The sequence below is a fragment of the Mesoplodon bidens genome (assembly GCF_964165515.1).
Source record: "Mesoplodon bidens genome assembly, chromosome: 7".
Classification (NCBI taxonomy): Eukaryota; Metazoa; Chordata; class Mammalia; order Artiodactyla; family Ziphiidae; genus Mesoplodon; species Mesoplodon bidens.
In genome coordinates, this window is record NC_138164.1 from 46799697 (window position 1) to 46826556 (window position 26860).

General features: G+C 44.6%; 1 protein-coding gene across 2 annotated transcripts in view; it reads left to right on the plus strand.

Moving 5' to 3' along the window:
* The window catches only part of SERGEF (secretion regulating guanine nucleotide exchange factor), a 215978-nt gene that overhangs the window by 99127 nt on the left and 89991 nt on the right, over window positions 1-26860 (plus strand). The window lies entirely within an intron of this gene.

The window sequence follows — 26860 nt, forward strand, 5'->3', positions numbered from 1 at the left end:
TTTTTTTTTTGTTTGTTTTTTTCTTTTTTTTTGCGGTACGCGGACCTCTCACCACTGTGGCCTCCCCCGTTGTGGAGCACAGGCTCCAGACGTGCAGGCCCAGCGGCCATGGCTCACGGGCCCAGCCGCTCTGCGGCATGTGGGATCTTCCCAAACCGGGGCACGAACCCACGTCCCCTGCATCGGCAGGCGGACTCTCAACCACTGCGCCACCAGGGAAGCCCAGGAGTGCCAGTTTTGCCTAATCCATGTTCTGCCTACCCTTTTGGACTCAGCTTTACATGGCACCTCCTTGGGAAGTCTTCCCTGATCCTTATGTCCTAAGTGATCTCTCCCTTCTCTGACCTTCCACAGCATTTCTCTTGTCACTCATCACTTTCCACCTTGGATTATAGGTAGGGACGTGTGTGTGTATGTATACTTTATTTTCCTTACTGGACTGTGAATTCACTGAGGCATGGATCATTTCCATCTTTTACCACCCATAGCACCTGGCACAGCACCTTTTCCAGAGCAGGCACTCAGTGAATCTTTGAGTAAGAGAGTGAATGGATGTTTCCCAAGCCATAACGTCTGGGGAGGGATTTGCCTTGGCAGTTCTTTCTCTTACGCTGATATGAATGAAGTACTAACAAGTTTCTGGAGCCCAGGTGTATCGACCCTTCAGGGAGCTGCTATCATCTGGTGCTATAACTCAGAATGCATTTTCTTGTAGAAGCCGTGACGTAAATAGTTTCTGTGAGTAATCCCATCAGTAGTTCCAAATATCTGACTTAGAAACACATGCTTCTGGCAGCTTGCTTGCTCTTAAGTTGGGGACGGCCTCTTTTTTTTGAAGATGCTCCATTTGTACTGGCAGGCAAGCAGTGTCTGCTTAGCCAGACTGTCAACCACTTTCCACAGGGACCAGGAGGTGAAGAAAGGGACACAGTCTTAGGTCACTCAGAGATGACCAGCTCTACTACTTCTTAGCTATGTGACATTCAGCAAGTTACTTTACTGATTTGAGCCTCAATTTTCCAATCTGTAAAACAGGAATAGAAATACCTACCACTAGGCTTAATGAGGATGAACGAGGTAACCTGTATAAAGGACAGTACCTAGTAAGTACTTATAAATGCCATTTAACAACACTCAAAACAATAGTACATTTATTTCCCTTTTATTTTGTGCACCTCTGAAGTTCCTGTGGTCTAGGACAGTGCTGCTCAGATGGTATGGTGCATGTGAATCACTTCATTAAAATGCATAATCTGATTTAGTAGGTCTGTGATGGGGCCTGAGATACTGTGTTTCTAATATGCCATGCTGCTGATCCAGGGACCATACTTAGAGTAGCAAGAGGTTAGGGTGATGGCTCTCAAGCTATGGCCTGCCTCCAAGTCACCTGGAAAGCTTGTTAAAGTGGAATTCTGGGCCCCACCTCTAATGATGTATTCATTTAGTAGGTCTGGGGTGGGGTCTGAGAATTTTCGTTTCTAATAATTTCCAAGGTGATGCTGAGGCTGCTGGTCAGGTACCACACTCTGAGAACCACTGTGCTGGTGGGATAATAGGGATGAAGTTAATAAGAAAAAAGAGGGAAGTAATGGTAGTTCTGGAACTCCAGGATACTTGTGCTCTCTGCTCTTTTGGTTGTAGAGGTCCATACGGTAACTATCAATATTATCTGACCAGGCTCTGGAATGTCTTATTAATAATTAAATGACAACAACAAGCAGCACTTTCTGAGCACTGATTATGTGCCAGGCACTGTGCCAAGAACTTTATAGTTCCATTTAATTTGATAAAAATCCTACTGAAATGGATACTGTGATTTTCTAGCTTGGCGTTTCCCATGTTAACCAATTCGTAAGAGTCATCTGGTGTGATTGCTAAAATTACACACTTCTAGGTCTCTACCCTGGTGATTTAATTTGGTGAGGCCCAGTGCCCCGGGTGATTCTTACAATCAGGTAAGCCTGGAAATCTCTCCTCTAGTTAATCAGCTCTCTACTCCTCTTTCATCTATGTCCAATATTAAAATTGCCAATTTCAAAGAAATACTCTAGCAATATAACACAATATATTGGACAGTAAAAGTTACACTAAGTCAAAAAATATTATATGTTTCAGAAAACCCTTTGGGAGTCCTAGATGCCTGGGAGCCCTCATTTTGGCCCTCTCTGGACTGTAAAGTTGCAGAAAGACCAGGTGATAGAGCATTCTATTTACTAGAAGGCTAAGGGAACCCATGCCAACTGAATAATATTTGGCTCTCTTGAAGAAAAGCATTTTGTTTGGAATGTTTTTCTGGAGAATTGGTCTCCATTGCATCCAGATGGATTCTATGATTCCACAGGATTTTAAGAAAGATGAAAAGAAAATACTGTACTTGCTTCTCTACAGGCCAGAGCTTGCTTGCCCACACAGCAAGGCCAGCTGGCCAACCACTTGCCTTGGAGCATGCATACCCCATCACTGCATCAACAGCCCCAGCACCTGCTGGTCTCCCTCACCTCTCCAGGGCCTTAAGCTCTTCTCTGGTTTTCCAGCCACTGGCTTCTTTGCGTGGGCTTTCCCATTTAGCCGGGGGTTGTGTGTTCCATGTTTCATTGGAACTATGGCTAAGGATGGAAAATGGGAAACGTTCAGAGTTGTATTTATAGTTGGAAATTCACCAACCCCTCGCCTGCTCTGGGGGGTCTTGTCTGTCTGCCTTGGTGGGGGGGGGTGGAGTTGGGCAGTGAGGTGTAGCAAGGGTGAAGTTGTCTGTTAAATGCACCACGTTGTAGCAATCAGGAGAGACTTTTCTGAAACCAAAGAAAATTGAGGCTTTCTTTAATGCTCTTGATGCTAATCTGAGTTACTTCTTGGGCCAGTTGAGGTAACAACCCTCAGAATAACTTTCTGATGCTAATTGGAGAAGTGTTTCAGTTTGATGGAATGAGCACTGGACCTAGAGTCAGAAGAGGTGGGGACTCAGGTCAGCTCTCCCTCTGACTTCTGTGTTCTTAGGTCATTTAGATAATCACCTCTCTGGATATCACCTTTATCTTTAAAATTTGGAGATCTAGCGCAGGGATCTCAGGATCAGCTTGGTATTCTGTGATCTTCTGATGACCTGTTCCCAGGAACATGTGCCATCACAATAACTTGTCCCAAAATACAGTCAGATTCACCCACTCAACCAATATCTGTTGAGCATCTAGTGTATTTCAAGTACTGCCCTGGACACTATGGGTGATGTAGCCGTAGATAAGCCACACAAATCCGTTCACTCATTCATTCTTTCATTCATGCATACACAATCATTTATTTATTGAGCATCTATTATATGCCAAGCACTGTGCAAAAAGCTGCGAGTGATACAAAGATGAATTAGACGCAGGTTTCATTGTCAGGTAACATGCTGTCTTGAAGGTAGATAAGATATACATAAATAAAACTGTTTGTAACTACTCTCTCTAAACGAGGCCCTCTCCTTTTGTTCTCCATCCCCTTACCCTACTTTTAATAGCATTTATCACCTGACCTTATATTATCTGTTTCCTATCTGTCTCTCTACCAGAATGTAAGCTCCATGAGAGCAGGGGCTTTGTTTTGATCACTGCTATATTCTAGTACCTAGAATAGTGCATGCACAGAACAAACACTCAATAAAATCTTTTAAAAATAAAATATCTACACAAGAAGCTAGAAATTATGTCTATATTTATATAAAATTCTATAAAATTCTGGCTATTTATATTTGTATAAAACTTCCCTTCAGTTCAGTGAAGGGAAAGATCACTTCTAACTAGGACTATGGTCTTGAAATCCTGCACATTAGAAGCACCTTGTGAACTTAAAAAAAAAAATCAGTTGCCCAGGTCCTACTCCATACTGATTAAATCGGCATCTCTGAGTGATGATTGGACATCAGTATTTTATAAGCACTCCCCAGGTAAAGATAATGGTAGCTAAAATAATGTGAGCTAGTGTAATCAGGGAAAGCTTCATGGAGGAGGTAGGGTTTGAGATGGCTTGAAAATCTGGTAGGATTTCGATAAGAAGGAAGCATTCTGGATGGAGTACACAGCATAAACAAAGTGCAGAGACAAGAATTACAGGCAGAGTTCAGGCATCAGAAGTGGTTCATTTGGGCTGGAGCCTAAAGAGCATGAAGGGGAATCATTGAAGCAACATTATAAAGGTTGGCTGGGGCCAGTTTGAGAAGGTCTTTGAATGCTAGGCCTTGAGATTTCAACTTCATTTGGTTTTATAGCCAGTGAAAATCGTGAATGGTTTTTAAACAGAAGTGATGTCATCAGACCTCTCCCTGGCTGCCCTTGGAGGATGGCTTGGAAGCAGACAGGGAGACCAGTTAGGAGGTGGTACCATGGTCCATGTAATGTGGGCTCAGCCTAAGGTCGCATCACTGGTGTTGGAGAGGAGGGCTGACGTAGATCCAGGCTGCCAAGCCTGCCCACCCTCCGACTGCGGGTCTTCTTTGAGGGCTCTTGGTGGAATCACTGGCATTGCAATGATCAGTACCTTGTGATAAAGCCAGGGGAGTCAGGCTCCACTGGCATCCCTAGCCCAGTTTTTTCCTACGCGTGACTGATGAACTGCCAGTGCAGCTAGGCCTCCTTCCTGAAATGATAGACCATTTTATCTAGAGAAACGGGTCTACATGTGGAGCTCAGCATCATGCTGGGCTACCTTTGACACAGAGGTTTCTGTTATTTGAATACTGCAGTGTGTGTCTTTGCTTTATCTCTAATTCCAGCACCATGGACACCATGGGGTATGACTGCCAGTATCTGGAACTGCTAATTTCCGAAGCCCTGGGTGTACTGAGGAGAGCCTGCTTCCAGAGACAGCTTTGAGCAAGGGCTGGGAGCCATGGGCCAGGGGGTATATTTCCAGTAGCCTCATAGCAGAATGTTCATCTACAAAGAACTGACGTTCCTGGGGGCACAGGACATCTGCATAGGCAGGGACACCATGTGTGTGGGGGCTTGGGGAAAGCAGGGTTGGTGGAGAGAGGATGGTGATTGGATCTAGTTTGCTGATACAGGCTTGTGCCGAGAGTACTGCCTGCCCTTGGCCAGATGCTGCCAGTAGCTGGTGCATCCCCAAGGTCATATACTACTCAAAAGGACAGGCAAGCAAGAGTTGCTGGTACAGATATTTTTTTCCTCCTCTGTGTCTGTTTTGCCAGGGCTGACCTTATTCACAGTCAGTTTCAGAAAGTCAGTCCCTCAGAAATGCACAGACTTTACAGTTTGCAAGGAGATTTCACACCCTTTATCTCAATGGAATGTCACAACAGTCCTGTGACTTAGTTAGGACAGGAGTTGTTGATCCATTTTACTGATAAAACTGGGCCTAGGATGGGGTTAGGTAGTTTATTCTAAAGTCATGTCGATATAAAGCATAAAGGCTAGGACTTGTTCAGGCAGGAGCTAAGAGGCCACTGGTCAGGGCTGCTTTAGATGGCATTTATGCACATTGCAGTAGAAGTTAAGGTTTGGGCTCCTTCACTCCTGACACTCCATTGCTTACAGATGTACTACTGGCTTGTCCTCTATGTAAGTCTCATTAGTGTGATGATGCCGTAGCCGTATCATCAGTAAGACCTCCATACTGTGACAGTTACTTGCACAAAATAACACATTATTCTGTGCCATCCCTGCTGGGCTCTATCTAGCTTACAGGGTCACCCTCATTAGCACCATTCTTTTGGATTAAGCATTGCCTTTTCCAGCAGCATCTCCCACTGGAAAAGGTAACATATTAGGCCCCTCATATCTTGGAGTACATTCATTTATCAACACCATGTTCCTCCCCTTCACAAGGAATGTGGAACAACTTATAAGCACCAGATGCCTTGGGACAGAAGAAGCTCAGCTGTGGTCAACATTCATAATAATAGATGACCAATTACATTGTTGTCTTCACTTACAAAGTATCTTATATCTCATATGTTCCTTTAAAGAATTCTATGAAATCGCTATTATGTTCCCATTTAACAATGAAGAATCTAAGATCCCTAGAGAAAATAAAAGGCTTGGCTTGCCCAAGGTCACAGAGCTAGTAGGTGGTAGAGCCACCTAACTCCAAACCCTATTCTCTTTCCATTGTACCCCCTGGCTTCTCCTACCAGTATCTCCTCTTTGATCTCTTAGGCTTGTTCTGGCTTAAGCTCCAGGCTTTTTCTGTGATTCTAAGCTAAACTATTTATTACTTTCTCTGCAGCTTCTCTATCTTTTTAGTCTTGGAAGAGTTTCATAGCATCCGTCAGGAAGAAGTTTATTCCTATTAGACCCTGAGATTCTTCTGTGACTTCCCATGCTGACTCTGGAACTCCATCCATCTCCCTTAGCTAGAGCTCCCACTGGTCTCTGCCTTTATTTTTCCCACTGTCAAGCTTACCCTTGGTCTGAACCTTAGACCCTTGTTTTTTTTTTTTTTTTTTCTCCTAATTTGTCCCATGTTGCTCAAGGTTCTTCCCGTCAGTCTTACTTCCGTGATAGACTAAGGCTCCCCCTCCTATCAGGTAGGCTCAGTTTCCTGCATTTTTTTTTTTTTTTTTTTTTTTTTTTTTTTTTGCTGTACGTGGGCCTCTCACTGTTGTGGCCTCTCCCGTTGCGGAGCACAGGCTCCGGACGCGCAGGCTCAACGGCCATGGCTCACGGGCCCAACCGCTCCGCGGCATGTGGGATCTTCCCAGACCGGGGCACGAACCCGTGTCCCCTGACATCGGCAGGCGGACTCTCAACCACTGCGCCACCAGGGAAGCCCAGTTTCCTGCATTTATTTACTTATTCTTTCACTCACTCATCAACCGTTTCCTGAATGCCAATATCAAGCACTGTTTAGGCACTGGGGGTTCCAAGATGTTAAAACCTGCTTGAGGAGACCATGAGGAATCAGGAGCCTTTACACTTCAATATGGTAATGGTTGTAAGGGCATAAACAAATGTTTCTGTGGGAGCATAGGAGAAGGGACATGTGATCCAGATCGGGGGGGGGGCAGGGGCGGTCGGAGGAGTTTTCTTGGAAGAGATCATTCTGAGCTGAGTCCTAAGGAATGGGTTGGAGTCGGCTTAGAGCAAGTGGTGGTGGTTGTTGGGGGAGTTATGGGGAGGGCAGAGTGCCAGCCAGAAAGACCTCCTTATGTAAAGACCCAGAGCTCCGTGTTCAGGGAACTGAAAGCACTTTGGCCGCATTGGAGCAGAGATTGTAGGGGTCGTGAGGATGAGGCAAGAGAGGTAACCTGGAACCAGATTGTACAGGGCTCTTATTTTGTCCCGAAGGTGATGAGGGGTCATAGAAAGCTCTTAAGTAGAGGAGTGACTTGTTTAGCATATCATTTTAGAAAGATCGCTATGGTGGCAGGGGAAGGATGGATTGGAGAGAGAAAGAGAGAGAGAGAGAGAGAGAGAGAGAGAGAAGAAGTGAGTCAGAAGACTGTGGCAGTGATCGAGGCCTGAGTTGATGAGAACCTGAACTAAGGTTATAATGGAGGGAAGTAAATGGATTCAGAATATACAAGAGGTGGAATTTCTGGGGCTACTAGCTGATTAGCTGTCCATGCAATTGAGAGGATGCATGCTCTTTTGTCTCACCCTTACCTGTGTCTGTCTTGCCTTCTCCTTCATGCAGTCCCTGTGGCTGTCACAAGAGAAACCTGATGTCTGTTTCCTAGCTGGCTCTGTTTACCCATCCCCCTTCCATTACCCCATTCTCTCTGCAAGGTCCTTCTCCTTCTGGCTAACCCTGCCTTTATCATCTGTCTGGTCAATGTCCAGGGCATTCTTTCTATTTGCATTTGGAAACCTGAGTGAGACTTCAGGTCAACCAAGAGGTGTCCCTCAGGTTTCTGTCTGGGTAACCCTCATTCCCCCTCTGCCTGGATAGTGCCAGCCTCTTCTAAGAGTGTACCTGGGGAGGAGTGAGATATAAGGTAACTTTATTGGCTGAGTTACTTCTAAAGGAGGAAAAGGCAAGATTCCGTCTTGCATTTTTAGAATAGAAAAATCTTTAGGGGAATTCCCTGGAGGTCCAGAGGTTAGGACTCCACGCTTTCACTCCCGAGGGCCCGGTCAGGGAACCAAGATCCCACAAGCCATGCGGTGCAGCCAAAAAAAAAAAAAAAAGGAAGAGGGAAAGAAAAAAATCTTTAAACATGGGAAAGAACATGTAACTAATTCCCATTAAGAGAAGAGGAAGGGCTTCCCTGGTGGCGCAGCGGTTGAGAGTCCGCCTACCGATGCAGGGGACACGGGTTCGTGCCCCAGTCCGGGAGGATCCCACATGCCGCGGAGCAGCTGGGCCCGTGAGCCATGGCCGCTGAGCCTGCGCGTCCGGAGCCCGTGCTCCGCAGCGGGAGAGGCCACAACAGTGAGAGGCCCGTGTAACGCAAAAAAAAAAAAAAAAAAAAAAAAAAAAAGAGAAGAGGAAGCTCAGTGTGGGCAGATTGAAATGCTCCAGGTTGGTGACATTCGGAACTGTCCTTTCCGTGGCTGTGCCAGTGGGTTTAATCTTTTATGGAATAGAATACAGCATTAGCATCAGAAGAGGCCTTGGAGATCATCCTCATTTTGCAGAAGAGGACTTTGAAGTTTCTAGGGGTGGTGTGGTTTGCCCAAGGTCACTATTAGCTAGAAGCAGAACTGGGACCAGAATCAGTTCTTGTTTCACTCGCTCCATAAAAGTACAGGATTCTTTTTTTCCATAAGTTTGACAGTTTGACAGTCTGGAGAATCAGACTTACAGGCTGTTTTAATGGTAAATCTAGTTTGATAGTACCCCCCGCCCTTCTCAATGGACTGGAAATAGCTTGTCCAAGGTCGCAGGGTGAGTGAGGGGCCTCCAGACTTGTACTCTAGTGCTCTTTCCAGCACAGCCCAAGGTCTCACCCAGGGCCCAAGACTTGGACAGCTTGGCTCCACGGACACTGAACAGAATCATTCTTCAAATGCATCGCAACCACAGTCGATTTTGTAAGATCTGAAAAACACTATTTCCTTCTTTCCTCTTTTTTCCTTGAGTGTTTCTTTTTTTTGTCTTTCTTATTTGATAAAAGTGTGTGGCTACGGAAATTACGTCAGTTTAATTAGGCTGCTTGACACGGTACTTTTCCACTGAGTTTACTAGGAACTGTGAATTTGTTGTAGCAAACTGCACTGCAGGCTGCAGTATCTGATTGGCATGCCAGGAGCATCACTAGCGAACAGCTAGAGACTGGGGAGAAAACTGGGTCAGGAAGCAGGCCTTCCGTACCTGCAGCGGCTGCGGAAGGCGACGCAGAGGCGGCAGGTGGCCACAGTATGGCACTGTCTCCCAGGGCCTGCACCACCGAGCACCCCGCCCCCCAAGCTCTGTGCTGCAGCCCCGGCCCACCCTTTCCTTCGCAGGTGATTATTCCTCTGGCCATTTTGCCTTCTGTTCCTCTACAGACTGCAAAGCTATTATACCTGGCAGCTCAGGAATGGCTTTTCCTCAATAAAAGAAGCCAAAGATTGGTTCAGATGGACTCTTCATTAGCCACTGGTATTCCAAACCATGGAACAAGTCTTTTGGCTTTCCAGAGCTGGGTTTGTCAGGGGGCTGCGACTGGGTTTGAGAGTCCTGCACAGTGCTGAGGAAAGGCTTGGTAATATTTCCATTTCTCTCTCTCCCGGTTTCCCTTCCTTTCTCCTGCCCAGAGATTATTGAATTCATCTCTGAAAGTCTCAGTGCTGAGCAGCAAGACAAATCAGGGTCTCCTAGAGGGAAGAGTGAGTGATTACGCCAGTAGGTTCAGGGGGAACTTCTTGAAGGCAATTGCATTCAAGCTAGGCTTTGAGCAGTGAATTGGATCAGCACAGGAAGAACTGAGGGGAGAATGCTGGTGTCCTGCCATGCTGGCCACAAGAACTGCCTTGTGAAGGCTGGAGACCTCTCCACTCATCTGGGGCTAGAATCTATCTCAGCATGTCTGAGCTCACTGGGTCCCTAAGGATCTGTTCTTCTAGGCTCCTTATTTTGTAGATGGGCAAATGAAGGCACAAGAGGATGGGACTGGAAGATAGACCAACCCAGTGCTTTTAAAACCACACTATGCCCGGTCATGCACTTGTCCTCATTTCTAACAGATCTCTGAGAACATCCACCTCTTCTTCTGGGTTTCACTCCTGTCATTGTCTTTTGACTCCCATCATGTGAACACAGAGATGCCCAGTGATCTCCACCTGTAAATTACCCATTAGGGAAGGAACCTGGGTCCTGCTGTCATTGGATTTCTAGGTCACTCGGATCCTTGCTGGATAGTCGTATTCCTTTCCTTCCTCAGGCCAAGCCAGATCAGGCCAGGACTGCTTTTTCAGAAGGGCTGGTGCCTCCCCAAGAATGCTTGGTAGGAATGGGTCTTGCCTCAGAGCAAGGGCTCAAATTTTCACAGTCAGAAAAGCTGAGCATGGCAGGAATCCAGGCCATTGTACTTTTATGTTATTTTGTGAGAAAATTCGGCTTATTTTGGCTGAAAATTGTTTTCAATAAACTATACTTAAATTTACTGAAATTTGCTTTAAAGACAACTTTTGCTAGACCATTTTAATTCTGTACAGCATCTCTTTTCCCTTTTGAGGCGAAATCAGAGTGTGGGAATAAAACTGTCTCCCTAGTAATTTTCCCTGGATGTTTTGGATGGTCTCAATTCAATACGAGAAATTCTGTCTTCGGATCAAGTACTGATGTCACAATTGAAATGCAGAAATGTATACCAATTTTGGATAAATCCACCAAAGTTTGCTGATCAAATGAAAAATTTGTGCAGGATCTTTCAAAGCTAATTTCAAGGCCAACTTTTTTTGAAAGACAGTTGATAATTCAAATGTCAAGTAGTCTCTGACATGAGCTAAGTGGAGTGAACAGAAGAACAAGCCCATTAGAATAGTCATCAGACATTCTGGCTGCGAAGATCAGCCTTTGATGGCCCTGGTAGTCGGCTGGCCAGAACAGATCCAGTCTTCCTCAAATCAGAGGTTCCTTTATTTTATTTTACTTTATCTTATTTTATTTTAGGTCAGAGCAGGTGGTTTTAAATGCCTGTAAATAATTTTCCTGGCTTTGGAAGGTTATATTCATTTGCAAATGAGTAGGCCTTACGTCTAATTGGTATTTGCTGAAAGGAAGGGAGAGAGGGAAGGGAGGGAAGGAAAGAAGAAATGCTTCTCGATACTTGGCAGGTTTCCACCCTGAAGCTGACACATTCATAGAAATTTCCATATATTCTCATTTTGGGGTCATACTAGGACTTGTCGCTAGAGTGAACATCATCTGAATGTTCATAGAAGTGGTTGGAAGAGACAGAAAAGCTGGAGAGAGACTGTAATTTGAAGTTTGCCAAGAACCACCTATCTTCCTTAACAGGGTTACATAAAGGAAGTGAAAGGCAGGGCTGCAGTCACAGTTAAATGCCTGGGCAGGCTCAGTCTGGCCTGACAGGGGCCCTCTGGATAGTCTTTCCTGAGTTTGTCCACCCCTGGCCACAGCCTCTTTAGTCATGGACACTTAAGAGTGGTCCTTAGGGCTTCCCTGGTGGCGCAGTGGTTGAGAGTCCGCCTGCCGATGCAGGGGACTTGGGTTCGTGCCCCCGTCCAGGAGGATCCCACATGCCGCGGAGCAGCTAGGCCCGTGAGCCATGGCCGCTGAGCCTGTGCGTCCGGAGCCTGTGCTTCGCCACGGGAGAGGCCACAACAGTGAGAGGCCTGCGTACCGCAAAAAAAAAAAGAGTGGTCCTTAGTTCTCAACCGTTCATGTTAGCTGCTGCCGAGGGCAACTCGGAGAACCCACGCTCTTCTTCTTGAGGACCCCTCTCTGCTCCATTGGTTTAGGCTGTGGCCCATGCTCCCATTTGCAGCCTTAGCAGTGCTTTTCTGTTTCTTGGAGCCCTCGTTAGCCCTCTTTAAGGAAGAAAGGATATGAGACACAACCAGGATAAGGTCTAATGCAGTGGGTTTCTCACATTTTCTCTTCTTCCCTCTGACACTTCCCTGAATGGACCCCCCTGGCCCTAGATGCCCACCCCTCTGTTCTGGGCATAGAGCAGATAGGGACTGGCTGCTCTGGTGCTTTATGGTCATGCCTTCAAAGCTTGTAAAGCTGAGGTGGAGGAGGGATTGTTCGATGCTGATGGCTGTTGTTTTGTCCTTTAAGACCATCCACAGGGCATAGAGATTCCCCTTTTCTTCTCTCTCCATGGCTGTCCTCTTGCCTACTTTGGTGACTCCCCGATTCTGGGGCCAGTTAGAAAGCTTAGGCAGCTTCAGTGTGTCTCTTCCTCACTTTCGTATATATCCATTCAATTATCAAATCCTATGATTTCACCCCTGCAATGTCCCTCAAGTCTATCCCCATCTTCTCACTTCTCTTGTCATGTGAACAACTGCAAATCAGCTTCTCTTCTTAAACCTCTTCTCTGGAAATATCTGCCCTGGTTGCAGCCTTCACAATGTCAGCTTCCACTGCTTGCTGCCAAGGCCCCTCATCATTTACTTGTTTGCATCTCAGGCTCTTATATTAAATGTCCGTTAAATGTTCTATGATCCATCCAGAGCAACCTTGTCAGAACAGAGAGGGGGAAAAGCAAATATCTATCTTCTTTCTTGTCATTTCTCTCAGATGACTGAATTAAATATTTTTATTGCCTTGAAGATTAATTATCTTTTGTCCCTGGGCCAGCTTTAATATTCTCACTGTATCTTCTTGTGACTGGGACCTGACAGCTGGAACTTATGCCCCCACTCTAAACCTGTGCTTTTGCCAAGTTTCTCAGCATCTCTGTACAATGTGGGCTTCTGCAGTGAGTCACAGCCCAGGGGTTCAGAGAGATTGGAGTCTGACCTGCAGGATTTAGATTAGGTTCTAGATCATAGAGCTTAGACCTGAGAGACCTCCTGAAATCTTCTGGTCCTTTCTGGCACATGAGATACTGTCATTACACTTAACAAATAGAACACCTGAGACCCAGAGAGTTTAAGTGACTAAGCCATGGTCACCCAGCTCATAAATTCTGGACCCTAATACCAGACTAGACTTTAGGCTGTAAATGTACTTTATCCTCTCTGGGTAAGGCAGCTCTCTATTTGTAGAAGGCACCAACTCTCTGAATTTCTCTTTGCAAATAAAACAATATGGGACCCCCTTTTTGTAGTCCTATGCCTTGTCAATGTAAGGAAGGAAAGGCAGCCTAGAAGTGACCTCCTCCCAGACAGGTGATGTCTGGTGGATAGGCAGACATCCCCTGTCCCTTGTTCCCCAGAGAGCTCAAGGGGTAGGCCTGTGGGACACTTTGTCCTACATGATTCTTGTTCAGTGAATCCCTGTAGGCCCTCATGCACAAAAGGAGGGTTTTGTTTGTTTCTAAGGTGGTTTCTCAGTCCCTCAGGACCACCAAGCACTACTTCCTCATTTCTGCCTGTGTTCCACCTCAAGCCAAAAGACTAAACTAGTGTTCTTTCTGCATGTGCCTTATGCCCTCCCCACCTCCCAGCTACCTCTCAGTTCTCTGGGTGTTCTTCTGTTCTCCTAATTACCTGAGCCTGGAGTCCTCTGTGACTCGGCTTGATAAGCATTCTCCAGTCATTTAGTCTGTCAGTGCTCACCAACCCTGTCATTTTTTCCCTTGGACATGCCTGGCAAAGCCAACTGTTCCTGTCTGCTCCCTTGTGGCCGCCATCTACCATGGCCAGGTAGCTGTGCCCTCTTTCCTGGATCACTATACCAGCCTCTTAGTGATTTCCTGGTCCTTTGTCCTTCATCCATCATGCAGACTGGTAGACTCTAAACACTGCCCCACTTTGGAATTTAAAACTCCCTGGGGCCTCCCTGGTGGCGCAGTGGTTGAGAGTCCGCCTGCCGATGCAGGGGATACGGGTTCGTGCCCTGGTCTGGGAGGATCCCATATGCCGCGGAGCGGCTGGGCCCGTGAGCCATGGCCGCTGGGCCTGCGCATCCGGAGCCTGTGCTCCGCAACGGGAGAGGCCACAACAGTGAGAGGCCCGCATACCGCAAAAAGAAAAAAAAAAAAAAAAAAAAAAAAAACTCCCTGAAGCTCTCAGACCAAACATTCCAACTCTTTCATAATCTAACCTTCCATCTCTAGTATGAGTTGTTCATAGTGTCATACTGGGCTACTCATGTCTCCTACATATTTAGTGATTCTCTGCTCATGTATTCCCTCCATCTCTCTCTCCCTCCTTCATTGAAAAAAATATAATAACTATAAAGCATGCAGAGTTTTATTGGTTCAACAAGTACTGCTGTGTGAAAGGGAGGAATGGGGTTTTGGATTTGGTGATTTACCTACTGTGTGTTGATAGTTTGCATATATTACCTTTTTTTAATCTTCTTGATATTCCTGTGAGTTAGGTTGGGTTATGTTCATTTTATAGATGTGGAAACTGAGGCCCCAAGGAATAAAGTACATTCTCTTCTGCCCTGCCATGGACTTGGTGCTAGAGTTGGAGTGGTAGGTAAGAACTAAAAGGTCTCTAGGCTGGCAGGAGGGGTAGGGCATGCACTCAAACAGCTGTCATGGAAAAAGATGCCTGTTGTCCTGAGAACTACAGATAAGGCGCTATGGAAATTCTGAGGATGGTGAAATTTCTCCTAGCTGGAGGATTAGGGGAGACTTCATGGAGGGGGTAGAGTTCCACTGAGTGTGAAGGATGGGCAGTATTTGACAGAAGGATGTAGGGAGCCAGGCCAGGAAAGGAGGGACCAGCGTAGAGGGAGGCACAGAGAGGGAAATGCCCTTGGTGTCAACAGAGATCATCAGTGAATGGTCCACTTTGGTTGGAACACAGAGTTCTTGTAGGGAACAACATGGTGGGATATAAGGCTACAAACTTGAACTGTAGCCTGTTCATAGATGGACTTAAGTATCTGGTTAAAAGATTCATGATCTGGGGAATTCCCTGGTGGTCCAGTGGTTAAGACTCGGAGCTTTCACTGCTGTGGCCTGGGTTCAATCCCTGGTCAGGGAACTAAGATCCCACAAGCCATGCGGCGTGACCAAAAAAAAAAAAAAAAAAATTCATGGTCTGTTCTATAGGCACTGGGGAGCTATTAGCACATTTCGAGCAGGTGAGTTGCTAGTCAAAGCTGAGATTTAGAAAGCTTACCTTGGGCACCCAATAAATTGGAGAGAAGAAGAAACAACAGAGAGAGGAAGTAATTAGAAGCTATTGCAATTGTCGAGTACAGCTGCTCTGAGGGCCTGAAATGGCACAGTGACAATGGGGATGGAGAAAAGGGGCAACATGAGAGCAGAACCTGGAGATAGAATTACAGAACTTGGTGATTGGCTGGACTTGGGGCATGAGAGGAGGACTCAGAGATGATTCCGAGGTGACTGCGAGGATAGAGGAGGGTCAGAAGGGAAAACAGATTTGGGGGTGGGAAGGGCTGAGGTGGTGGTAGAGGATTTGTTCTGTTTTGTGCGGATGGAATTTTAGGTGCTGGTGAGTTGCTTGTTTCACATCTGTGTTCAGTGCTCTTCACCACTACTGCCGCCATCCTCTCTGTCCTTCCTCTTTACTAAGCAAAACTTTTGGCTGCCTTTTATAGTCCAGCTGAATAAAGCCCTCTGGTGAACCCTGTTTATCTTTGAATCGCTGATGTACTGTCCATGCCACTGGATATTTCCCAAGTCCAATCTCCCCAGCATGTGCCGCCATACACATACGTATACCTGATATATGTGGGATGAGCGTCTGGTGGTTATAACTGACATGATCACAGCTGTAGTTCATGTTTGTATGAACGTTTATAGAAACACATTGAATGGTCAGAAGTGTGTTGTCATTTCCTGTCAGTCCCCCTGGTGGGGTCACTGAACCACTGACTCAATAAACTGAAAAGGTTTTTAGGGAATAAATGGTAAATTTTAGTTTAATAATAAACACAGTTGAAGACGTTAGCACATATCAAATGGGAAAGTTGGGATGCTGCTGTAAGTAGGTAGACTCTGTCAGAAATAATGGTCAAATTAAAAACTATACATCTGGTGATATCCATGCTGAGATTGATGTTTTGTGTGTGTTAAGAACAAAGACTCTTAGCATTGTACTTTGCATATAGCACTCAATAAAGCTGGATTATATTATTACTGATGGAAAATATGAAACTGTAAAATGGAAAAAAAGCCATTTTTTAGTATAGGACCAACATTTTGATTAATATGGAAATATATACAATGTTTTTAAAGTGCCATTTAGAGGTCTAAAATCATTGTTAGTTGACGAATATAAAAATGTTTTGTTTGCTCCTAAAATTATCCTGGCTGACACATTTGGAGAGCATCAAATTCAGGAAATTTGGAAGAGTTGTTTTTCTCTTCTAAATATTTAGTGAAAAGATAAAAGTGGTCTGGGGAAAAAAAGAGTACTTCCCCATCTTTCAACAATTTCCCATTTCCCCCTTTGTTTCTCTGGGCCATCAGATCTTCAATGCGCAAAGCAGAAAGGGAGCTAGCATGTGTATCTACTTTGTCCAGGGTACTAAATACAGGTAATTGAATTCAATCTTTGTGATAGTCCTGTGAGATTATTGCTATAATTCCAGCTATGCAGATGAGGAAATTGAGGCTTAGAAAGTCTTAGTAGCTTGGCCAAGTTCACAGAACCAACAGGTGCTAGAACCAGAAGTGAGACCTTTCTCACCTAGACTATTGCAGTAGCTCCCTGACAGTCTGTGATGGAAGAGCTCATACTCTTTCCCCGCTGCCATGCAACCTTCTTGCTGTGTGAGGCAGAGGGTGCCATGTTAGGGTTTCAGCTTCACATGAGAGCGGCCAGAACAAGTAACTCATTCAAAAATATTTGACCTCTGGTTTGTTTGAAGGCAGGTCCAGATTCTTGAGTTCCTCAGTCCCCATTGCTGCCTGCTACTCATTTTAAATACGTTTAAAAGTAGTGTTAAGTTACTGTGAATACTCAGCCCTCCCAGTATGGCCCCTCTATAAGTGGGGCATATTGTAAGAAGGAACTTGACAAGAGAAATCTTTGTAGCATAGCTTTTTGAAAACTTGGTTTCTCGCCTTTGGAATGTGTGTTTTAAGGTTTCAGACTGTGCTTTTGATAGAATGTTTATCCACATTAGAGACTAATGAGGCTCTCAGTCTTGTTCAAGTGGCAGAGAAAGAAAGGAATGTGCAGTGGTGTGTTCTGTGCTGGGCTGAGGGCGCAGGTGGAGGCAGAAAAGTCAGACGGGAGGGGATGGGGCCAGTCAACCCACCCACACCAACCCCAGCCTTTCTATCATTATAAATTAGATTTGTTTTTTTCTAGAATCATATTAATGGAATCATACAGTATGTACTTTTTGTGTCTGGCTTCTTTCACTGAGCACAGTGTTTTTGGGATTCATCATGTTATGTATATCAATGTATTTACCTTTTTTATTGATGGATAGTATTCCATTTGTATCACAGTTTGTTTATCCATTTACCTGATGTATTAGTTTTCTGTTGCTGAGTAACAAATTACCACAAACTTAGTGGCTTAAAACAGCACCTCTTTATTAGCTCGTAGTTCTATCGGTCAGAAGTCTGGGTAGGCTCTGCTGGGTTTTCTCTCAGGATTTCACAAAATCCAGGTATCAGCTGGGCTGGAATCTTATCTGGAGACTCTAGGGAAAAATCTGCTTCTAAGCTCATTCAGCTTGTTGGCGGATATCAGTTCCTTGTGGCTACAGGGCTGAGATCCCATTTCTTTGCTGGTTGTTGGCCTGAGGTTGTTCTCAGCAATTAGACTCTGCCCTCCAGTCCTTGCCCCTCCATCATCAAAGCCAGCAAAGGTGCCTCAGGTCCTTCTTGTGCTTCGAATCTTTCTGAATTCTCCTCCTGCCATCAGCCAGAGAAAACTCTCTGCTTCCAAAGGGTGTGATTAAATTAGGCCCATGTAGCTGTCCAGTTTTCCCAGCACCACTTATTGAAGAGGCTATCTTTTCTCCATTGTATATTCTTGCCTCCTTTACCAAAAATAAGGTGACCATATATGCGTGGGTTTAGCTCTGGGCTTTCTATCCTGTTCCATTGATCTATATTTCTGTTTTTGTGCCAGTACCATACTGTCTTGATTACTATAGCTTTGTAGTATAGTCTGAGGTCAGGGAGCCTGATTCCTCCAGCTCTGTTTTTCTTTCTCAAGATCGCTTTGGCTATTCGGGGTCTTTTGTGTTTCAATACAAATTGTGAATTTTTTTGTTCTAGTCCTGTGAAAAATGCCATTGGTAGTTTGATAGGGATTGCATTGAATCTGTAGATTGCTTTGGGGAGTATAGTCATTTTCACAATGTTGATTCTTCCAATCCAAGAACATGGTATATCTCTCCATCTGTTTGTAGCTTTAATTACATGTAAAAGAATGAAATTAGAACACTCCCTAACACCATACACAAAAATAAACTCAAAATGGATTAATGACCTAGATATAAGGCCAGACACTGTAAAACTTTTAGAGGAAAACATAGGCAGAACACTCTATGACATAAATCACAGCAAGATCCTTTTTGACCCACCTCCTAGAGAAATGGAAATAAAAACAAAAATAAACACATGGGACCTAATGAAACTTCAAAGCTTTTGCACAGCAAAGGAAACCATAAACAAGACGAAAAGACAACCCTCAGAATGGGAGAAAATATTTGCAAATGAAGCAACTGACAAAGGATTAATCTCCAAAATTTACAAACAGCTCATGCGGTCAATAACAAAAAAACAAACAACCCAATCCAAAAATGGGCAGAAGACCTAAATAGACATTTCTCCAAAGAAGATATACAGATTGCCAACAAACACATGAAAGGATGCTCAGCATCACTAATCATTAGAGAAATGCAAATCAAAACTACAATGAGATATAACCTCACACCGGTCAGAATGGCCATCATCAAAAAATCTACAAACAGGGCTTCCCTGGTGGCGCAGTGGTTGAGAGTCCGCCTGCCGATGCAGGGGACACGGGTTTGTGCCCCAGTTCGGGAAGACCCCACGTGCCGTGGAGCGGCTGGGCCCGTGCGCCATGGCCGCTGAGCCTGCGCGTCCGGAGCCTGTGCTCCACAACGGGAGAGGCCACAATAGTGAGAGGCCCGCGTACCGCAAAAAATAAATAAATAAATAAAAATCTACAAACAATAAATGCTGGAGAGGGTGTGGAGAAAAGGGAACCCTCTTGCACTGTTGGTGGGAATGTACATTGATACAGCCACTTTGGAGAACAGTATGGAGGTTCCTTAAAAAACTAAAATCAGAACTACTGTACAACCTAGCAATCCCACTACTGGGTATATACCCTGAGAAAACGGTAATTCAAAAAGAGTCATGTACCAAAATGTTCATTGCGGCTCTATTTACAATAGCCAGGACATGGAAGCAACCTAAGTGTCCATTGGCTGATGAATGGATAAAGAGGCTGTGGCACATATATACAATGGAATATTATTCAGCCATAAAAAGAAACAAAATTGAGTTATTTGTAGTGAGGTGGATGGACCTAGAGTCTGTCATACAGAGTGAAATAAGTCAGAAAGAGAAAAACAAATACCGTATGCTAACATATATATGTGGAATCTAAAAAAAAAAAAAAAAGGTTCTGAAGAACCTAGGGGCAGGACAGGAATAAAGACACAGACATAGAGAATGGACTTGAGGACACGGGGAGGGGGAAGGGTAAGCTGGGACGAAGTGAGAGAGTGGCATGGACATATATACACTACCAAATGTAAAATCGATAGCTAGTGGGAAGCAGCCACATAGCACAGGGAGATCAGCTTGGTGCTTTGTGACCACCTAGAGGGGTGGGATAGGGAGGGTGGGAGGGAGACGAAAGAGGGAAGAGATATGGGGATATATGTATATGTATAGCTGATTCACTTTGTTGTACAGCAAAAACTAACACACCATTGTAGAGCAATTATACTCCAATAAAGATGTTTTAAAAATAAGTAAATAAAGTAAAAAAAGAAACCAAAAACAATTAGGCCCAGCTGGAGACAGCCCTTCCACTTTTGGTAGACTTCCATTTTTAGAAGGACCTTTTTGATTTTAAGCTGTTCTTTGACATTTTAAGCATTTCTATCCATTGATCCTCATTCTGCCATCTCATTCTGCAATCTGATTCCTTTTCTCCCTGTCCCGTGGCCCTTGTACCATTCAAGTTTTCTCTTCCCCAGACTGACTGAAAACACTTATTTTTTTTTTCCCTGTATTTTTTACATGACATGTTGTAGCATAGCAGTAAGTGTACTCTCTGGAATCACACGTAATTGGATTTAAATTCAGCTATGCCACCTACTAACTGAGATATTGGACAAGTTAACTTCTCTGAACCTTGGTTTCCTTATCTATGCATATGTTATAGGATTAATTCAGAGATTAAATGAGCTAATGCATGCAAATCTCTTAATCACTTTCCCATGTCACATTATATACACCCAATACATAGTAGCCACTATTATTATTTCCATAGTTACCCTTTTCCAATTTTGTTCTTTTTTTTTTCCTGGATGTGATTTATTTTGACAATGACCTTAATAAAATATGCTGCTCGAATTACACAAGTGTCTTAAAAAAGTTCAAAGTCCTTTATCCAATAATTCTACTTTTTATAAAATTTATCCCAAGGAAATAATCAGAAATAAGCAAAAATTTTTGGTCAACAGTGTTTGTCACAACACAGTTTATAATGGCAAAATATTGAAAGCAATCTAGGTAGCTAAGAATAGGGAAATAATGAAATTACGGCACATTCCTATGATGCTATAAAGCCATAAAAATCACATATTTAATGAAAGTGATGACATGGGAAACGTAACATTTTGTTAAGTGCCAAAGTCATAATATAAAACAGAATATATAGCCTGACCCTAACTGTGTTTCTGAAGTTATGTATATTTTATTCACACACAGACAAATATTGTTAGGGAAAGGATTGAAAGGAAACATGCCATGTGTTAATAGTGAGTGGTGGGATTATAGGTGTTCTTTATTTTCCTCACTATATTTTTTTCGTAATAACTATGAACTATTTTTATAATCTGAAAAAAATTAATAAATTTTGTTTTAAAATAATTTTATGTATGGAGCCTAGAATAGAACCTGCCAGGCCACAACTTTGTCCTGAGCCAGAAAAGTTGCAGAGTCACATCAGTAGATCAAGAGAGTACCTCTGATGGTCACTCAGCTAGGAACTGGCCTGAAGGCAGTGGGATTCTAGGAGGCTGCCCCTGGGGACAGGATGGCAGTGCTCATTAGACTGTTGACTAGTGGGGCTGCCCCTAGGAAGGAAGTTTGTCTGGCTGGGTCACATGGCACAGTCAGTTGCTGCAGATACAACAGTTACTCTTAGTGCTGTATTCATTGTTATACTGCATACGCTTGTTATGATAAGCTTTGATGTCTCTGCCACATCTTATCTGCATCCTTGGCTTTTTAATCCCAGAAAGAGTAAAGCCTTAGGATCTGGACCTCTAGACTTTGTTTTGTTTTGTTCTGTTCTAATCAAAAATGCAAAATTGATTCTTAGTGTGAGGGGCTCCAGGGCACCAGAGGGCCTCTTGGTCAGGGGCCATGTTCAGGTGGTCCTGCCCTACGCCTGGCAATGGCCCAGCCAAGCTCTACTGTGTAGCTGCTGAAGCAAAGGTAAAGATTCTTGCGTCCTGTGCACAATGGCTCAGAGTCAGCCTGTAGGCTTGTTTTTGTTGCTGGGGATAGAACTGAGAGGGGAAGGAGCTGTGTTGTCTCCATCCACACACTAGGGGTCCACTTTCTAACTGCTCCCACCCTGGGGCATGACCCAGGGGCTTTTCCTCAGGCCTTGTGCGATCTACCTGTCTTGTTGTGGGAGGCCATTCTGTTTATCCAGTGACTCAAATTCTGAACATCTGAAGAATCATCTAGTCTCTGAATTCAACCATTACTTACAGAGCTCAAAGCATTTATGAGACCCTGGTAAGGAGTTGAGGAAATTCAGATAAATCCAGTGTCATTCATCTAGCATTTCCTGAGTACCTACTCTGTGTGTCAGATTCTGAGCCATGAACTGTGGGAGGTACACAGATGTGAGTGACTTTAATTCAACAAACATCTGATTAGGACCTACTATGTTCAGGGCACTGTGCAAAGCACTAGGGAAGTAGATTAATGAGACACAGTCTTCATGCTTAAGGAAGTTGCAACCTATGTAATCTGGGAAGAGAGAGACGCGGGAACCACTTAATAATAAGTGGAATAAGTACTATTTCTATAGCAGGGCCCAGAGGAGAGAGTAATTACTTCTGAAGTGGCCTGGCTACTTACTGGCTACGTGCTTTTAGTCAAGGTATTTAACCATTCTATTCCTTAGTGAATGTATCAAATAAAGATATGATGAGTTAATTCCCATAAAGTGCCTAGAATGGGATTTAGCAGACATAGATGTTAACACTCCTTTCCCTTCTCCTCTTCACCTCCCTCCTTCCCAAGGATGAATGGTGAAGATTTCCCTGAACGGAGGGGAGAGCATGAGCGAGGCGTGATGAGGAGCAGGGTGGCAGAATGGGTGTATGGGGTCTGATGAGGCTGGCACGCAAGTACTTGTGGATAATTCTACTGGGGAAAGAGACTAGAGAACTACACTAGGTCCAGACCATGGAGGATCTTCAATACCAGACAAGGAATGTGGGTTTGGGCGACAAAGAGCAAACTAATCCATGTGTACTTTCGGAAGAGCATCTTGGCAGAGCAAGGAGAGGTTGGGGAAGAGAGGGACACCACAGAAGCTGCTGCAGAATTCCAGGCAAGAGTGAAGGCCAGAAGTAAGACACTTCTCTGATTCCCTTAGTGTGGTAGGGGCTGAGGAAGAGATTTAGTTCTCTTTCTGTGGGCCTGCCTGTGGGTTTCTTGCTGAAGGAACATTGGTTTGAGTGACAGTTTGTCCCATGTAGCCCGTACATTTTAATATTCTGAGATTATGTTCAGTCTCTGACCTCAAGGCTGATCCACCCATACATTCCTGCCCACTTAGCTGCACTCATTGCATTGTATGTGAGGTGAACATATATATGAGACTTCCTGTGCTTGGACACCAGTGGCTTGCACAGAGCCGGGCAGCTGTGGAACCTGCTGAAATCTCATCGCAGGGGAGCTTTTATGAAGAGAAGCGTAATATTTAAAATTACAACAATGAAAATTCATATAAAGACATATTTTCCAGAGGCCTTATAATATAAAAAGAGTTGGATATCACAGGAGATTGAAGTAACATTTATTGAACTACGTCTAAGTATCAGGAGCTGGGGTGGGTTCTTTGGCATACTTGATCTCACTGAATCTTTGCAATCCTGTGATGCAAGCATTAGTGTACCTGTTATACAGTGAAGAAATGAAGGCTCAGAGGTACAGTCTTTATGCCCAAGGTCAGGTGACTTAACAAGTGTCAGACTTGGGACCAGGCTCTTAATCTCCATGAGCCTCAATTTCCTCATCTACCTTCAATACCTTTACTTCTTTGCTCAGTTCCCCTGTATGAGACCAGTCCACTGTCCCACACACAGTCCAGCTGCTACCTTCCTTGCCCAGGACCCCGTTCCCCACCAGGCCACTGCTGTCCAGCCAGGCTCTGAGCCCCCACTGGGCTGCTGCCTCCCCTGCTGAGCCACTTGCCTCACATGGGTTCCCATCATCCACTCCCCTACTTGGTCACCTTCCTTCCTTTTGGACTGAATTATTCAGGAAGGAAGGCTATACTTTTTACCTTACTTTTCTCTTTTTCTTTTTTGTTTGTTTTGGTTGAAATATAACATAAACACAGTAATATGTGCAGATCTTAAGTATTCAACTCAATGAATTTTTACATTTGTATATACCTATGCAATCACCCAAATTACGCACCTCAGCAAGCCTCCCTCATGCCTCTTCTCAGATACATCCACCCCAAGATTACCACTGTTCCACACTTTCACCGTAGATTAGTTTTGCTTATTTAAATTTTTTTAAACACCTTTATTGGAGTATAATTGCTTTACATTGTTGTGTTAGCTGCTTCTGTATAACAAAGTGAATATTTAAAATTTTTAACTTTTTATTTTGAAATAATTTCAAATTTATAGAAAAGTTGCAAGAATAACATAAAGAACTCTCCAAATCCTTCACCCAGACACAGCATGTTTTAACATTTTACCATATTTGTGTGCATTTGTGTGTGTCTCTGTCTCTCTTTTCTAAAAATTTAACATTGGTAGAACACTGTTATCTAATCTACAGAGCATCTTCAAATTTCTCCAGTTGTCTCAATGATATCTTTTTTTTTTTTTTTTTTTTTTTTTTTTTTTTTGCGGTACGTGGGCCTCTCACTGTTGTGGCCTCTCCCGTTGTGGAGCACAGGCTCCGGACGCGCAGGCTCAGCGGCCGTGGCTCACGGGCCCAGCCGCTCCGCGGCATGTGGGATCTTCCTGGACCGGGGCATGAACCCGTGTCCCCTGCATCGGCAGGCGGACTCTCAACCGCTGTGCCACCAGGGAAGCCCTCAATGATATCTTTTATGACAATTTTTCACTTTGATGTAGGATTCAATCCAGAATCATATATTGCATTTAATTGTCATGTCGTTTTGGTTCCTTTAATTTGGAAGAGCTTTTCCTTATCTTTTATGACATTGATATTTTTAAGAGAACAGGACAGTTGTTTTGTATAATGGCCCTCAATTTGGTTCTATCTGATTTTTCCTCATGATTAGATTTCATTAGGCACTTGCAGCAGAAATACTAAATAAGTGATGTTTCTTTAATGCATCACATGAACAGGCAACTGATGTTGATTTATCCCATTGGCAGTGATGCTAACTTAGATCACTTGGGTAAGGTGTTGTCTGCCTCCTTTCTCTACCATAAAGCTACCATTTCTCCTTTCTTTGTAATTAAGTAATCTGTGAAGAGATACTGTGTGCCTCTGTAAATACCCTGTTCCTCTTCATACTTTTGCCCAGTAGTTTTTTTTTTTTTTTTTTTTTTTTTGCGGTAGGCGGGCCTCTCACTGCTGTGGCCTCTCCCCTTGCAGAGCACAGGCTCCGGATGCGCAGGCCCAGCAGCCATGGCTCACGGGCCCAGCCGCTCCGCGGCATGTGGGATCCTCCCAGACCGGGGCACGAACCCGTGTCCCCTGCATCGGCAGGCGGACTCTCAACCACTGCGCCACCAGGGAAGCCCGCCCAGTAGTTTTAACATCCATTAATGATTCTTGCCTGAATTCACTATTACTATTGCAAAATTATTTTCTTGCCCAATTATTCCTTTTACATTTATAATTTTTTACATTGTACTATAATGAAGAGCTTTCCCTGCTCCCCTATTTATTATTCATAAGTATAGTATGTACTTATGAATTTTTATTTTATTCAGTGAGTTATAATCTGTTGTCATTATTCATTTTGATGCCCAAATTCTCCCTGATTTAGCCAGTGGGAGATCCTTCAAGCTTCTGTGTCCTTTTGACATGTCACTGTCATTCTTTAATCACTTCCTTTCTTCCTGGCCCAAATAGATGTTCCAGGCTCAACTTGTTCTTTCCCTGTCTCAACCCTCGAATCAGCCATTCCTTCAAGGAGGTCTGGTTCTTCTTAGTTAAACAGTATTTAAAAGCCAAGATCAGTGCACCAAGTGACCTCATTGCTGCTGGGATGTCATTGCTTCTGGGCAATTTCATACTGATTTAACTCAGCCAGTGTGTGTGTGTGCATGTATAATACTGTGAGTTCATACTGATACCTTTAATTCTAACTCTTGTGTCCACAGGGTTCCTCTTTGCCCTCTCTCATTACATATTTGTGTTTTCTTTGTCTGCAATGAAAACTCTAGCTCCCAACATTAATGTATTTCCCCATTTGCACAGTCCTAAAATATATACAAAATACTTTCAGAATTAATACATGCATACTGCTATGGAAAAAAAAATGAATCCACTAAGTAGAGTTAAGGATGTTTTTAACAGCTCTTTTTGTTTTCAAACAGACCTTATTTAGTCAAAGTACTGTGTTTAAAAGTTACTAGGGGGTGTGGTAAGAAGGGAGTTAGCGTCTCCCCACAACTAGGGTGTCTGCCGGCGGAGGAGGGGGGAGGAGCAGTGGAGGCCAGACAAGATCAGTGCCCCCTCCTCTGGCTTCCCTGGTGGCACAGTGGCTGAGAGTCCGCCTGCCGATGCAGGGGACACGGGTTCGTGCCCCGGTCCGGGAAGATCCCACATGCCACGGAGCGGCTGGGCCCGTGAGCCATGGCCGCTGAGCCTGCACGTCCGGAGCCTGTGCTCTGCAACGGGAGAGGCCACAACAGTGAGAGGCCCGCGTACAGAAAAAAAAAAAAAAAAAAAAAAAGATCGGTGCCCCTGAGGCCAGGGAGATCAGGAGAGGCAGGTGGGAGGGGCCCTGTGGGAGGAGTGAGAGAGGAGCAGAGGGCGATTGACCTGTCCACTTGGGCACGGGGAGCCTGCTGAGCTCCCTGGCTGGTCCCCTGCCCTCCAAGGCCCCGCCTTCCCCCCACCAGCAGCATTAGTCCTGGGGGCATAGGAGGGAGGCAGGGAGATAGGAGAGGCAGGTGGGAGGGGCCCTCCCAGACCCCAGACCGGAGGAGCAGTCTGGCGTTTGCCCAGACTGTGGGGCAAAGTAGCGTTTGCCCTGCCTACTTGAGCCCAGGAAGCCTGCTAGGCTCCCAGGTGAGATCCCCTGCCCTCTGAGACCAGGGTGGGGGGCACTCCTGAGCCCCTTCGGTTCCTTGAGCCTAAGCCACACACCTCCACAGCCCCACAGCCCCCAGGGCCTTTTCCAGCCCTGTGGGTCCTGAGCATTGGCCCTCCCCACCACCCAAATCTTGCCCTTGC